We start from the raw sequence: 13,641 nt of genomic DNA on the forward strand, positions 1-13,641 counted from the left end.
TGCTGCCATGTACTGACATGAGTTAAGACAGCTAATCAAAAAGATGTTTGCTGCTGAAGTTTTGAAGGTGATGCCACTGAATTGGCTGAAGTCACTGGATAAGCAGATGGAGAAGGATGTAACTGATGCAGGAAAGCAATTTTTGAAAGCTGCAGTTTATTCCGCAGGCGGGCTGAGTATCTTTGTTTCAATCCATTCAGGGCGTTCTGTTAAGAACTATTTAACTCAAAGCTGAAAAATCAACGCAAGAGTAGAAAAAGTAAGATTGCCTATTTTTTTTCTGTCAATCTACAACAATCCCAAATATGAGAGGATAAGATCTGCTTTCACTAGGACTGTGAAGGTGATGGCTACCAGACATTTCCCATTGAATTCCCATTCATTTGTCATTATTTCAGCTGTTTCAAGAACTATTTTAAAACGCAAACATGCTTTTGAAATGCATCAAGCACACTTAAGGTAGTCTTAATTAATGGACAATTTGAAACTATGCCACATCAATTTTATCTGAGTGTCAGTTTTCAGGCAAGCAGAACTTGACAGAAATAATAAATAAGCAACTAAAATAGTAAAGTATTCACTATAAAATATTCACTATTTTGTAACAATAGAGGCTAAGAAATTAATATTCTGAATAAAAGGTTTAAAAGCTAAAATGGAATAATATAATGTGTATGAATACAACGCAGTCTCTTAGCTGAAGAAGAATCAAAATAGCCAGACTTGTTAATAACAATCAGCTGCAAATTTATGTATATGTGTTCACCAAAAAAAGGAAGATCAGTTACTCTTAGGCAACTAAGATTTTTAAAAGCAAAATATTTTAATTACTAACGCCATTTTTTTCACTTGTTCTTTTAAATAATAATTAAAATGAAGGTTTTACTTCAAGCCATCTCTACCGTATCTGGAACATTTTATCAACAATGTCAATATTAAAGACAAAAATAAAAAAAGAGCATTACTTAGCAAGCACATTTCTTTCTTTCTCTCTCTCTTTCTCTCTCTCTTTCTTTCTTTCTTTTTCTGAAGAAATTTATTACTCGTATTTCTCATGGGGATCTTACCCAGCCTCTAGATTTCCAAAAATGGGTGCCTATAATTACTTTTCTAAGCTTGTATTCATGCATCTGAATAAGTGCATTTATTGTGAATACGTTCTGCAGCTTCTAATAGGCCCTAACCATTAGGCTGATCAAAAAATTTTCAAGCACATTTATATTGTTGTAAAAACGCTGACATGCAAAAATGTAAAATTTCAAGATAAATATGTTTTGCCACTAACAGAAATAGTGAGGGAGGGTTCTCAGGTCCATTTATTTGCTTTCTGATACAGCCTGGCCTCCTCTCCACCCACAGATAATGGCTCAGTGGGTAGCGGAGGTACTCGCCCCCTGTGAGAGCCTTGTGCTCCAGTTTGGCCTCTGCTTTGGAAATAGTTTCACTATTGAGCTGGTCTTTTTTTTTTTTTTCTTCTTCTTTCAGAAAAAAACCCTCAAACGCTGTCTGTTTCATTCTTACACAAAACAACTGCCCAATCCCAGTTCTCTTTTAAGGAATGGATGTTTTCCAGCACACCATTTTTTCAGGGACTGTTCTATTAGTGATAAAGTCACCGTGTGTGCTAAAAGCAGACATAGCTCACTAATTGTTGCTGGCCATCCAGCACGCTTCCTCCCCTGCTAGGTGAGACAGGAGCAGGCGTGCAGGAATTAAATTTATTCTTGGAGGGATTTTAAAATATTTCATTTCAGAATCACTTGACGACTGTGCAGCAAAGCCCTTTACATGTAATTTGCCTCTCCTCGATGTATGCGTTTAACTCTCCTACTCTCTACTCATAATATCATAGGAGTGCAATATTATATATTTATGATTTGATGATCATGGCCTGATTTTAAAGCTCACACAAGCCGTGCATGCTCGGTGCCTCCGGGAGCCGCACCGGGCGCAGGCAGGAAGAGGGCCTTCCCCTCACACCCCCAAGTTCCCGCTGCCCCACCAACACCTCCCAACCCCCCGCTCTCGGCCGCGGCGGGGAGCGGCTTCCCCGACCCCGAGGCGGGGGGCGGTAGGGAAACCCCGGCCGCCGTGAGGAGGAGGGCAGCGGGCCAGGGCCGGCAGCCGCGGACCCCCGCTGCCGCCCGCTCTCCGCCTCACGGCCGGCGCGGCGCGGCCTGGCTGCAGGCGGACCCCCCGATCAACTTCCCCCCGCGCAACGAAGGGACGCGGGGGCAGCCCGCACGGAGCTCCCGCCTAACCCCCCCGCTCCCCAGGGGCTGCAACAGCTCTGCCTCGGGGCGGGCGGGCTCCGGCGTGCCCCTCGGGCGGAGGGCGTAGAGGCGCGGGGGCGGGCCGGGGGCCATGGAGTACCGCGGGCCCCGTGCCCAGCCGGGCAGCTCCGACCACGGGCCGGGCCGCGGCCGCTCGGCGCTCCGGCGGCGCGGGGCTCCCCGGGCGGGTGGGGAGGAGGGGAGGGCCGGCGGTGGGGGATTCCTGGCCCCCCAAAGGAGGTGGGGGAGGCGGGGGAGGGGAGGCGAGGGGGAGGGGAGGCTGGGCTCCCGGAGAACGAGACGGGCACTCGCGCAAAATCCTGCGGCTTCAGAGCAGCCCTGGCGGGCAGGGTAAGTGCTCTGGGGAGCGCCCCTGCCCCGAGGGGTGGGAGCGGGGAGGGATCCCGGCGGCCGCCCCGGGCGGGGTCTGCCCGCGGCTGGGGCGGGGGCACCGCGAAGGGCCCCACTCCCCGCTGCGGGGTCGGTTGGAGGCGGCGGGGTTCTAGCCTCGGCGCTGCCTTCCCCGGCTGGGGACCGCGGAGAAGGGGGGATGGGTGTGCGTGCGCGGCCGTGCCAGGATCTGGATCCCCCCGCCTGCCCACCCCCGAGCGCGTCAGGGCTTCGCCTCTCCCAGCCGAGCCTCCCTGCGGCTTCTCCGCGCTCCTTAAAAAATAGATACGTATGCCCCGAAGCCGGAGAGAGTGAGGCGGTCCGGCAGGGGGAAGGGCTTTCCGAGGAGCAGGGGCTGCCGAGAGGTGGAGGGAAGCGCCCCGCGGCTCCCCGCGCCCTGCCTCCATGCCGCTCTGCCGCCGCTCGCCTTCCGCCGGGCCGGAGGAAGGGCTGCGCGAAGGTAAATCCGGGCTGTCAGCCGCCGAGCGGAGCGCTGCCCGCCCGGCCTCCGCCTCTCTCCGGCCGCGGGGCTGAGGGGGGAAGCGGCCGCGCTCCCGCCGGGAAGTTACTTTGTTAGCGAGTTCCCGCGGAGGCTGCGAGCCGCGGGTCGGAGGGAGGGCGGCTCCGTCGGCCACGGGCAGGTGCGAGGGCACGGACCGCCCAGAGGGAGCCCTGGAGCAGCGGGTGCGGCAGCTCGGCCCGGGGAAGGGGCGGTGGGAGCGGGAGAACTTTGCGGGGTGGTAGGAAAGGATCTGGTGACCTCCAAAGTTTTGTTCCGGGAGGAGAGCGTTCAGTAAGTTGCTCAGAATTCGTGCTGATCTTCGTGTCGTGCATCTGGCTGCTGCTTGGTACCCGGCACGCTCCGAGCAGCGGAGCGAGGAAGAAAATAGAAGATTGAAGAGAGTTAGGTAAAGGGTTCGTTGATTTTGGTGTATTTCACTGTTTTCTTTATGTCTGCGTTTCTGCGGTTTGCACGTTGAACCAGCAGCATGAAATACATTTTTAAATACATATATTTGTGCGTGGCCAACATAGGAGATAAGAATGAGAAACGTGCAGAGAGGGGGCAGGTTTCAGTTCTCTTTGGCAAATGATCAGTAGTTGAAGGTTTCTGCGTACACCACACATATCTTGATAATACCTTAATTGAAAGATCTGCTGATAACGTCCAGTATTGATAACCACTTCAACTTCAGTTAATGCCTAATGAATTTAGAAAGTAATTTAGGCTACAGAGCAAAGGAGCTTTAGTTATTCTGGATAACTGGGCAAGATTATTAAACTTTATGATAAGCTCCTGGTGAAGTGAGCTCAGTTTCTCAAGAGAGTATCAGTAGGTATTTAAAATGCAGGACTGCATAGAAAGTGTGTATGGCTGGGATTTGGCTTCCAAAATGAGTGCATCTTTTGAGAAGACTGTTCAGTAGTCATTACAGGGCTGTAACGTGTGCTGGACCTGCGCGTGTTAAACTGTGCCGTGATGTAAATTTGCTGGCAGTGTAGGTATGTATTTTTTTATTTTGCATATGATTTTTTAAATTATTATTAAATACGATGGCTATCCTGTGTATGTTACGTAAATGAACTGATTGATTGTAATCATTAGCCACAGAATTTAAATGGTGTGTTTAAACAATTACAGCTTTGCTTTTCTCGTTTCCTTGGTTGTCTCAGGCTATTTGAGACAGAAGAATTTTAAAATTTCTTGCTTGTACACCAGTCTGCCTCTTCTCTGTGCTTTCCTTCAGTCTAATTTAAAGCATTGTAACTGCTGTGAATACCTGTACAGATTCACATGAAGAAAAGCACCTGTGTTAAAGATAAACAATTGTTCCTGTTAGACTAGAGCAAACCCTTCGTGCCCTGCATGAAAACTTGTTAAAGTGTTATTGTAGGATGCTGTAGTATTAGTTTGTGATACCAAACAACAAACAAAACCAGAGAATGCACAGATAAAGCTGGTGCTCTGATCTTTGTTTAAACAGGTCATGGTTTTTCTTTAATGCTGTGTGCTCATTACAGGAACTGTCAGCAGGAATGTAAAGCGGACCAGAGTTCTGATTTGGAATACATTGCCTATTCTGACATTGATGTTTCTGCTTCTTGGGTTAATGATTATTGTGCCGTTTGTGATCATATTTACCTAACAGAATTCATTGTAAAGAATTAGAAAAAAAGTGCATATTATGTCCTCTTAGGAAAGGAATGTGATTGGATTTGCTGCCTCAGATGCAGTCCCTCTCACCTGAAGACTTACACAGGAATGGGCTTTTCTCTACTGTAGTAGAGCATGCAGTGTTATATGGAGAGGTTTCTGTTTTTTATGTCAGCTAGAGTTTTGCCACTGAATTATGAGGAACCTCAAATTCCCTAGAACCAGCTGACCACTTAATTGATGCAGATACTATCTGCGAGAAGAAACAATCAGTGAATAAAAACGTGTATTTAAATTTGAGGATTTCGGTATTTTTGTACATGAAATCAGTTTTCATCTCAAATGATTAATACACATAGTGGTAATTCCCTGCAGTTCATCTGATTCCTGTTAAACTGTATTTCAAAGAATTGCAAGCAGCCAGATTCAGGGAGGATATGTAAAATAATCTGAGGGAAGAGTCTTTCCGCATGGTACTGTTACATTAAGATGTATTAGGCTGTTACAATGTACAGTTTGAGGTCTCCTGAGAAGACCAAGGGTAGTGGTGGAAACTGTCATTTGCATATACAGCAGGTTGGGTTTTGTGAACGTTGTCCATGGGTGAGTTGGGTCTGTGCTGCAGTGTATAAAAGTGATATGGTCTCTAATCATTTCTAACTTAAATACACGTTCCTGTTTCAATCCTGAATCTTCCAGGTTTGTTTTGAAATATAAAACAAGGCTATTAATGTAAGGGAGTCCTTTAAGGACACTGGACTGTTACTGTGTGACTTCCTCTTAGAAGGTCATCCTTAGAGGCTAATATTATTATAACTAAAATACATGTGAATGCAATGCTTGGGTAAGGTTACAGAATGACAGTCCAGTGTAAGATACATTGCAAAAAGGAGCAGAGCTCTTAGTGTAATGACTATTCACCAGCTTCTGCAGTGACCATCTCCGGAGGGTGAAGCAGTTCATTCTCTTGTGACTGCTCACTGCTTGACCTCATTGTTGAAACTGTCAACAAGTGTGACAGTTTTGCTGTGATTTGATGTGGCAGTGGGAATTATATTAGGATAAACAAATAACTATCATGCTGTATATGTAGTAACTTGCAGTTGTAGCTGATTTGGTCTTCGTTATGCTAACCTAAATACAGAATGTTTCACTATTTAAAATACCAGTATTTACCATGGGAGTAAAATTGGGTTCATAATGTCATTTAATTGGTCATCTTATTTAGATTTTCTTTTTTAAGAGTTGTAATACATACAGTACATTTCAGTTGCAAGTATTTGCCACCTACTGATTATGTCTTTTTAGTTTATACATTTCTGCTAATAAGATTACTGTATTAAACATATATGACTTTTTTTGCAAGCTGTTTTGATGCAGCATGCTCTCCTGACTTTTCAAGTTCGGTTATGTACCATGCATGTATTCCAGCTTCTCTTACAGCAGGTGAGGGTCTTGCCATTCAGCCAAAGACTGGAGCCAGCAGAGCAGCTGTAGAAGCAGCGTACGAAGGAGACCAATGGTTACTGATTTATATGACTGTTTTTTCTTTGCCTTATCTTAATTGGTCGCTTTGCTCAAGATCCCTCTTTGCCAGCTCTCAGTCGCTTTACTTTGTGTTCTCTCTGGCTCAAGCATCCTACATAGCACTTAATTTTCTTTTTTCCTCTTCTCACCGGCTTTATCATACCTTTTTTCTTTTTCTTTTTCTTTTTTTTTTTTTAATTTGTGATACTAATCCTGCTTATTTTTTCATTGTCTTCATAAATAAATGGAAGGAATGTAATGTTCTGTCGTTGCGTTGATCATTTTTTTCTACATTGCTGTATCATTTTTTTCCCACATCCTTTGTTGAGTTTTGGTAGACTGTAGTCTCTTTGGGGCAGAAGCTTTTTGCTGCTGTTTGATTGTACAGTACTAACGTAGTTTCTCCTTGGATTTCAATTGGTTTGTGGACACTCGTGTAGCAGTAAATAATAATACTGGAACTATGTCTTGTTTGTGTGACAGCCTTCCTTCTGGTTTTGCGGTAAACCAAAAATATGTTGCTCAAAGCTTATCTTCACAGTATCACTCTTCTGAGATATATCTCAGTTTTTCCCTCAGCACATGTACTGAATCCCTAGTGTGAGTTGGTTTTGGTAAAAGTTCAAGATACCTTGCCTGCTGGAGCGGGAGGAGGATGGATTAAGACCCAGCTACTGCCAGTAGTTAACCAAATAGTAAAACCTGAATACTTAGTAGAAGATCTGACAACAGCAAAATACGTTCGGGCTTTACCAGATTGATCAAATAAAAGGTAGAAAGAAAAAGAAAATCCAGGAATGTATAGTAGTTTAATTTCACTGCTTTGATGTTTTCCTCCTAAATATTTTTTTTCATTTTGATCTCCCTTTACTTTTCACCACTGGCTTTGTTTTAGCATCTTTTAGGTCAAATGAGGATTTGTAGTCCGTCCAAATAAAATTGTCAAAAGAGTTTTTTAAACAGCCAGCAAATGAGGTGATGCAGTGTGTGTATGGCTCAGAGCCACAGTTCAGCAGCAGCTGGTCCAGCACTTTGCAGTGCAAAAGCTACCACCTGAGTTACCTCAATTGGAGTGAAGTGCTGTGGATGTGCTGTCTTGCTGTAGGTTTTCTCCTGATTTTTGTTTCTCTCACAAATAGCCTCTTCAGTTTTAGGGAGAGCATTGATTTGCAGCATCCTGTTGTGGAAGAAGGCACTGTAGGACTGGGTCTTCCTGATCTCCAACACTCCGCCTCAGAGCTGTGTACCTGGGGCTTCTGTGTTATCTATCCTCTTTCCTTAAAGGAAGAGATTTAGTTATCTTTGTCTCAGTTTCCCATGGAGCTTGGAGGGGGGGCTCTATGTGGGTGTGACCTCGTGTACAAGGAGTGAATGGTCCAACTTCTGTGTTATTTTTTTTCTATCAGTCCTGGGGAGGGTACTTGGAAAAACAAACAGGGCAAACCCACTGACTCCCTTCCTGGACGGTCAGACAATCATCAGATAATAATCAGATGTCATGAAGGATTTCAACTGAATAAATAAAGCTGAAAGATTGAAACGTATAAACAATTAAAATAATAGGACAATGTACTTAATTTTCAAAGTTTTGTGTCCAAATATACATATATATATATATAATATATAAAGCTGTTAAAAAGATTTCTTGATTCCTTTTAATAAGATTATCCTTAAGGTAGTATCACTGAAGGTATATTTACATGTGAGCTGTTGTATATTCTGATTTACACATGTTTGCACGCTTGTACTTTGGCATTTCATTCATCTTCAGCTACAGGTATTAGACTCTTATTTTCCCATTCTTGCATATTGACATAGAGATCAGCAAACTTTCAAGACTGTTTAGTGTTAGTTTTTTTCCTGAAATCAGAGGGAAATGTCAGCAACAGAAATTCATCCAAATCTGATCAATGCTGCTGGACAAAAAGGGAAGACTCTGTGAGCTGTCCTGCTGGCATCAACATGCCTTTGTGTGAAGCAGCAACTCTGTCTCTGGCTGCCCTCACAATGTGGGAATTGCTGCCTGTTTTGCTGTCTGCTACTTCGGTCCTCAGCCACCCTAGTACCAGCACTGTGCACTGCTGGCCCATGGGCTAATCCTGCTGGTGGAGGACGCTATTTTTGAGTGCTTGCTTTAGAGTGGCTTGAACTGACTGCTAGGCATTTAGTATTAGGCTTTGTTATATTCTGATAAAATACTGGCATCGGAGCAAGCAAGCTACATCATTTGGATTTATTCTGCCCTCAGGTGTGAATGACCCAATCAGCTAAATTCTGTGCATTTATATGCTATTTCCATGGAAATTAGTTTGGATAAATTCTGTGGCATAGGTAACTTGAATTTGACCTGGTGATGCTTGTCCAGATAAAGGCTAAGAAATTAATGTTAGGCAGTTCTCACAAAAAGGTAAAGAACAAAGATCGTCAGTTGCAGATTTAAACCAAACTCTGTCTTCTTAAATATATTTCAGTACTTATATATTCATTTTCTAAGCAAATATTTTAAGAGATTCGAGAGCTTCGTCAGATGACATGCCCAAATTGCAGACTGAAATGTGGAATCAAAGCACCGCAATCTTAGTTTACTCCTATTGAAATGTCTATTTTTGGTAATGTTTCCAGATATCCTGTATTTTAGCTTTATTTTTGCTTTTTTTTTGCTTTTTTTTTTTTTTAAATTAAGATGAGTACTGTCATTTTGGGACTTGTAAGTTTTCTTGTATGAGCTTGGGATCTTCAGTAGCATAGCAGATTTTGAAATACTACCAGGGATGAGAGCTAATTTTTTAGAGTGAAGAATGAGTTTTGTGGCTTTTAGATATATTTATTTAAAATTTCCTTCCTTAGCGGTAATTACTTAAATAGATAAGCTATGTTGGCAGATATTTTGGGATAAATAGAGCAACATTGAGCAAAGCAGTATATTTTTCAGGGAAAAGATTTTTCCTTAAGAGAAATGAATTCATGTAAATATTTTATTCAAATATGATGTTTAATATGTTCAGGCAAGACTGTATGTAGGGTTACTCTAAAACATTTAGCCTTGGCAAATGTTTAGCCTGTTTGTTGATCTTAGAGTGTTGCAGTGTTTAAAATGCATTTGGTGTATTGTAAAGTCAACGCTTAAGAAAAAGACAAACGCATATTATTAGTGATATTTTTAAAATTTAATTGAATAAATTAACTGTTATTTGTATAGATGAGAACTTGGTTCAGAAAATGATACTCCCGATAATCCCAAATAAAATAAAATTTTCATAAATAGAACATTCAGTCATTGTGATTTTGTTAAGCTTGGTAAGTAAATTAGCACATGTAATTTCAAATCATACAATCATCATTCAAAATAAGACAAGCTAAGAAGGTTTTAAAGTGATAATTGTTTTAAATCAACACAGTTACATTTCATAGGCAAATGTCTAATTTTGGTGTTTTCTGAATCCATCCGTCTCTTTTTGTGGATGCCAGGTCAGAACTTGGACACAGAGTAGATACAGTATTTCTTCTGAGGAAACTCCAAAGAAGTGAACGTAAGGGCGTATTTCCAAAAGACAAATTATCTAATTTCCTACTTGCTTTCTCTATAAAATATTTGCATGACAGTTAAAGCTAACAAGTACTAGCAAATAGTGTTTTTTATTTATGAAGTAATGAGAGAAATGTGTGTAATACTTGTGCTTGAGAGCAATGGAAGAAAACTAATTTGGAGTAAAAGTTCATTTCAGTGACGAATGTTGTCATGCTGTGTTTGACAGGTCATTGTAATCAGCAAAGAAGAGGAACAATGTAGTTTTGCATGGTGAGGGATAACTTGGAGGATTTGTTTTTATTTTTTCCTAATGCATGTTAAGGCAATTATAATTACAGAGAAATAAAAAGTCTCATATAAGTAAACGAATCTTTTCACATTACGAAACAGGTTGCTCTGTGACTTGCAGATTTGCAGTTAAGAAATAGATGGTATAAAGGAAGAGACACCAAAGCATTCCTTGATAGATGAAATACAAGATTTGATAGATCATGCGTTTCTTCTCATTGAAGTTGGTAGGATTTTGAGGCATACAGGTAATTGAGAATTATGTCTGCTTTTTCTGGTTATTTATCTGGGAGTAACTCTGACATCTGGTGAAAAGATACAGTCACGGAAATGAGTATTATTTGATAACTGTTAGCAAATTTAGGTTCGCTAGTGCAGAAGACCATCTCAGATGTGTTCTTTAAGATGGTCCCCTTAATAAATTACGGAGATGATTTAGCTTCTTCACACATCTTCTGAAGAGAGCTGAAACTGGAAGGTAGGATGCTTAGGATGTCTATCCATTGAAGACAGAACATAAGAAAAAGTTTCTAAAAATGATGACCAGAGCGTAGCAGAGCATATGTGCTCTAGTTAACAGGTGAGCCATAGCAGAGAGGCATTTTAAAGGTTTTATTCAGATTCTGGACCTTTAGACAACAAGCCCAAACATCAATCAGTATCCCTACATGTTGTGCCCTGAGAAGCAGACGAAGCAATGTATTTTGCCGCCTCCGGGCCCTCACAGAATTAACTGGTGTGCTCGTTCCACTTTTATTCTGGTGATAAACCTGCTCTACAGAACTCATTCTAATGTACACATCTATTTGCTGCTTAACAGCAGGGATTTCTTGAAACATGTGACTTTGATGTGGTGCTACTCTTTGGTCGTGGTCTCTACTGAGCAGATCTGAGGCACAAAGGCAGCCCGGGGCCTCGTGCCAGGCCTGGTGCTTGTGCCAGGCCCCTGCGTGTGCCGTGGATCGAGGTCTGGAGGCTTGAGGGCTGTCGCCTTGGCACGTTGCACCAGAGCTAAACTGACGTTTAGGAAAACTAACAATTCTCAAATGCTGTCCTGCTTCTGGACGCTAGCAGGGCTAGCTTTCCAAGCAGGATTTCTAGCTCCCTGTATTCATAACATAGAACTCTGGGAATTTGGTAAGGGTTAAGGCACCGTAAATGACATCACACGTTATAAAATGACAATTCGGATATCCTTGAGGAATTTGTTGGTTTTTAAAATTTTGTTTCATACTCATTGTTACAAGTTACGTATATGTAAAGCAGTTGCCTTGGGGAAAGGAGGCTTGTAGGTGCATATTTCACTTTAAAACATTGCACTTTCACTTGTTGACTTTTTAAATGCAATTGGTACAAAAAATTGTACTCATTTAGAGGGCCTAATAATCCCATCAGTAGAAGTGACATGACCATAGAACCTACGAGTGTCTCTATGATGATGCTGCCTTCACTTCAAAGTCCACAATTGTGTTAAGAGCATTCAGATTCCTCATTTGTCAAGTGAATTTGCTTGGTCTCTTAAGGGAAGACTCGGCGGTTTTTGTTTGCCAGGACTTGCATTTCATTTCAGAAAATGAAGAGAAGGAAGAGGAGAATGTATCACTTTGGAAAAGCTTTTATCTGCAGAGTGATTTGCTTGGCTCATCCTTTCCCACAGAATAATGTCTTTTTAGGATTGTTTCAGCGTTCATTTTCTGATGATAGAACTGGAAATAGCAGCCCAATTCCATCGATTAGTATGGACTATGTGAAATGGATATTTTCAACAGGAAAAAGAATAGTTTTCACCCTACTTCTCATAGTAATCACTTTACTGGATCCATTATGTTCACTTATTACTGGACAGTCTATAATAATCTGTTTGTGTTGGGGGGAGGAGGGATTTAAACCAAGAAATAAACATCAGTAGTTTGTTATCACAAAGCCACTGGGGGTTTTAAGAATGTTACTATGACAATTGGTACCACTGCTGTTGAATACTCTGTGGCACTTTCCCTCCCCCCATTTTTTAAAAATAAAGAGCTTGCTTCTCTTTGTGTAGAGGATGACCTGACAGCCTGTGAAGAACAGTCTACCCTCAGTATAGGGGGCAGCCTGAACTCTGAGTAAAGCTCTAGGAGGGGTTTCTGCTTATCAGTTTCCAAAATTACCAGTATTCAGTTTCTATTGGAAAGTGTTCCCGTGACAGGGAGTTGGACTAGATGGTCTTTAAGGTACTTCTCACCTCAGACCATTCTACAATTCTGTGATTTGCACAAGAAGCACGTGTGTGACTATGTGGTCTATCACAAGCTCTCATGTGCTTCGTTAAGGTGGTTTACTGCTGTTGTCTCACTGGCTCTCCCTGAAAAAATATAGCTTTCATGTTTTATAGCTGCATGAAGGTGCCTTTTTTTTATTACTGCATTTTATTTCTTCATTGCGTCCCCAAATCCCAGCTCGTCATACTCTGAACAAAATGTGTTTTCTTTAGCTGCCTCTGCCACTGACCTAGTACAAGCTTCTCTTCTTACTTCATGGTATCTCACTGTTGCTGATGCAAAATCTGGCAGCTTCCCTCTTCAACTTTGTTGCTGTGATGTGCTCCAGCCATGTTAAGCCTTTTGATCACCATATTTTTTGTATCCTGGCAAAGTTCTGTGCTCAACAGGTAACTCCATCAGAGTTTTATTTCTTAATTTGTAGCTTCTTCGTTTTTATCATCAATGTCATCATCACCATCAGTATTTTATCTTGATTTCTAATTATTGTTTCAGTGACATCTGCTTGAGCTGTGTTGTTCTTAAGTCTGGATTCTTATATCCTATTTCTGGAATAATTGTCAAGAAGTCTTGGTATTGTTTGTAGGCTTGAGACAAAGAGTAGATGGTAGCAATAGAGATGATGGAATAAGATCTGATGAGAGACAACGGACAAGAGAATGAGCTGGAGGATGAACATAGAATGAAACAGAATCCGGGAGTGAAGAAGTGAGATTAAAATAAAATACTACCCTGGAGTGGAAAGGGAAGGGAAGGGAAGGAAAAGGGATGGATAGAAAGGCCGGAGAATTGATGTAAAAACAAATAAGCTGGCTCTACTAGAAATTTCCAGGCTGAAAAAGTAAGAAAATCTTAATGCGTTTTTTTGTTTGTTTTTGTTTTTTTGTTTTTGAGAACTTAATTCTGCAAATGACTTAAATATATGTCTGAATTGAAGCACCTGCCTGGTCCAGTAATTCCTCAGAATAGATGGTGACCCATATAGTTTATAGCCTTATGCAAAGCCTGCTGAAGGCGGTCTAGCAGTGTCCGTTGTATACAGCGGGCTTTGGATCAGGCTTCTGAACCTCTGAGCACGCATTTAAGGAAGCACCTGAAAGATAATGCATGGAGAACATTCCTGACATCAGTAAGGAAATGGCGTAGCTGGTTTAATAGCTTTTTCTCAGTCTGTGATTCTAACAGCCAGGTTTGTGATATTTATTTTAGTATTCATGT

General features: G+C 42.0%; 1 protein-coding gene across 4 annotated transcripts in view; it reads left to right on the top strand.

Annotated features, from left to right (window-relative positions):
• Positions 1 to 2,540: 2,540 nt before the first annotated feature.
• Positions 2,541 to 13,641, top strand: part of MPPED1 (metallophosphoesterase domain containing 1) — a 60,963-nt gene continuing 49,862 nt past the window's right edge. The window contains exon 1 of one of the 4 annotated variants that reach the window (XM_042890117.1): positions 2,541 to 2,624. The gene's annotated coding sequence lies outside the window, so the exon portion shown is untranslated. Of the gene's footprint in view, positions 2,625 to 2,864; positions 3,124 to 3,397; positions 3,572 to 12,796; positions 12,813 to 13,641 lie in introns of those variants that run through there. The other 3 variants (XM_042890119.1, XM_042890121.1, XM_042890118.1) reach the window with 3 other exon arrangements.

The sequence above is a fragment of the Lagopus leucura genome, unplaced genomic scaffold, assembly GCF_019238085.1.
Source record: "Lagopus leucura isolate 7727_CA_CO unplaced genomic scaffold, USGS_WTPT01 Super-Scaffold_100159, whole genome shotgun sequence".
NCBI classification, from domain to species: Eukaryota; Metazoa; Chordata; class Aves; order Galliformes; family Phasianidae; genus Lagopus; species Lagopus leucura.